Genomic DNA, 2,774 nt, shown 5'->3' on the forward strand with positions numbered 1-2,774 from the left:
AGATCAGGATAAAACAACCTTTATCATGAAAGAGGGCTTGTTTTGCTATCGAGTTATGCCTTTTAGATTGAATAACGTAGGTGCAACCTATCAGAGGTTGGTTAATAAGATTTTCAGAGAGCAGATTGGTCGTAGTGTTGAGGTCTATGTTGATGACATCTTGGTGACGAGCTTTACTTTGAAGGGGCATATTCAAGATTTATTTGAAGCTTTTGCTATTTTGCGAGCCTATAATATGAAGTTAAATTTGGATAAATTCACTTTTGGTGTAAGAGTAAGGAAATTCTTAGGCTTCCTGGTTTCAAAAAGAGGCATAGAGGTGAACCTTGAGAAAATTTAGGTATTTTAGATATGCATCCCCAGAAGACTATTAAAGACATTCAACGCCTCACAGAGAGGGTGGTTGCACTCAACAGGTTTGTCTCCAGAATGATAGATAAATGCTTACCTTTGTTTAAGGCCTTGAAAACCTATTTTAGTTGGACAAAGGAATATCAAGCTACTTTTTGAAATCTCAAGTTGTACCTTACGTCTCCACCACTTTCGATGTCGCCTCAAGTGGGGGGAAACTCTTTATCTTTATCTGGCAACCTTTAAAGAAACGGTAGCAGCAACTTTGATCACGGCAGATAGGGTTCACCAATTTCCTGTGTATTATGTTAGAAAGGTGTTACAGAATAGCAAACAAAGGTACTCAAAGACCAAAAAAGCTCATTTTTTCTTTAGTAGTGGCAACTCACAAGTTTCAACCCTACTTTCAAGCCTATCTCGTGGCTATCATGACAAATCAACCCATCAAAGACATTTTGTCCAAAGTAGATATTTCTTGTAGAATGACCAAATGGGGAATTGAATTGGAAGAATTTGGAATTGAATATGCCTTAGAACAACAAACAAAGCTCAGAACTTAGCCGATTTCATGGTAGAATGTTTTTCTGACAGATCACTTGACCTTACAAGTAACTTTTAACTTTAAACACTATTACTCACATAAGTAATACAATAGCATGTCACATAAATTATTGGAACTTCACTTAACCAATAATCATATTATTTTGTGGTCTTTCATTATAAATATACATTTCGTTCTAAAATTTTTCTGTTGATTATACAAGATATAGTAGTTGGCTCATCACAGGGACAAACTAGCTTAGCTATAAACCCAAAGTGTTGGATTGTTTATGTGCATGGCTCAACAGTGAAGACAGGATTAGGGACAAACGTTCTCTTTATAGACCCTGATGATGACAAGGCACAAGTTAGACAGTTATCCAAGATGGAAAACACCAAAATTAACATCTTGTTTAAGCTAGTGTCCTCTATTACTATTGAGCAAAGAGAAAATATTTTGTTAGAACATAGAGTTATCCCAAGTTGTGACACCCAGCAAATACTCAATTTGAACCAAGAACAAACATGGAAAATCCCCATAGTACAAGCTCTATAAGGGGCAATTCATCACCTTAAAAGAGCTCGTCAAAATACAATGTAAGGTTGAAAGGTACAATGTTACTATTTACATTTAATATATATTTGTATCTAAAAGATACTTAATTCCTTGGTAATTAAAATCATTTAATCAATCACCTTTAATATATTCTATTAGAGGGCGTGCCTTATAAAAAGGGTTACTCCCAACCACTTTTGAGATGTCTCGCTCCCACAGAAGTTGAATATGCAAAGAATGGATTTCTAAAGAAAAGACTACACTTGTCTCTCTGTGATTGTAGTTAGAGCTTCAGCTTCTATCCACTTAGCAAAATAGTCCACAGCTGCAACTATGAATTTCTTCTTAGCTATAGCTATTGGAAATGGACCCAAAATATCTATTCCCCAAGTTGCAAATGGCGAAAGGCCAGACATTACTTGCAAAGGCTCAGTTGGTGGTCATTGCATTTGAGCATGTTTTTGGCAGGAATTACAAGTGAGAACCATATAGTCTTTTTGTATAGTTAGCCAGTAGTATGTCTACCTGAGAACCTTCTATCCTAACAATCTCCCACCTAGGTGCCCTATTGTATTTTTCTCATGTATTTCTCTCATAACATACTCAACTTCATCAATAAGATCTAAGTTGAGCTAGATGCCCTCCTGGTTAGCACTTTCATCAAAACAGGATATCTTATGAGATTGTAGGCCTATCTCAACATGGATTACTACTTCTACCGCCATATTTAGATCGAGATAATTTTGTTCTTTATTTCGAAATATTTTCCTTGTGGGGCTTCGATTGTTTTAAATTCTCTCAATCTTTTGTACTCACCTTTATTATAGTGAAATCTCCTTTTGCCTGTGGTTTTTTATTCTCTTTTGAGGAGCTTTTCTACGTAAATTTTGTGTGTTCGATCTTTTCAGTTATTATTTTCTTCACTTTATTCATTGTTTCATCGGGTTATCCCTTATAAACTGGTATCATAGCAAATTTGATTTCTGTCGTCAACCGGTTCAGAGATGGCAACGTTAAGGTTCAATACTGAGAAGTTCAATGGAATTGAAAATATCAATTTGTGGCAAGTTCGGATGACGAAAATACTGGTTCAAAACAATCTAAAAAATGTCAATACATGGAATAAATCAATCAGAATGGGAAGATCTCAATGAGAAGGCTTTATCTTCTATTCAATTATACCTCATGAATAATGTGTAATAGAAGGTTGTAAAGGAGAAAACAATGTCTACGTTATGGAAGAAACTAGAAGCCTTATATATATATGACGAAATTTCTAGCCAATAGGTTAGTATTAAAACATCGTCTCTACACGTTCAGAATAGCC

This window comes from Gossypium arboreum, chromosome 7 (assembly GCF_025698485.1).
Source record: "Gossypium arboreum isolate Shixiya-1 chromosome 7, ASM2569848v2, whole genome shotgun sequence".
NCBI lineage: Eukaryota > Viridiplantae > Streptophyta > Magnoliopsida > Malvales > Malvaceae > Gossypium > Gossypium arboreum.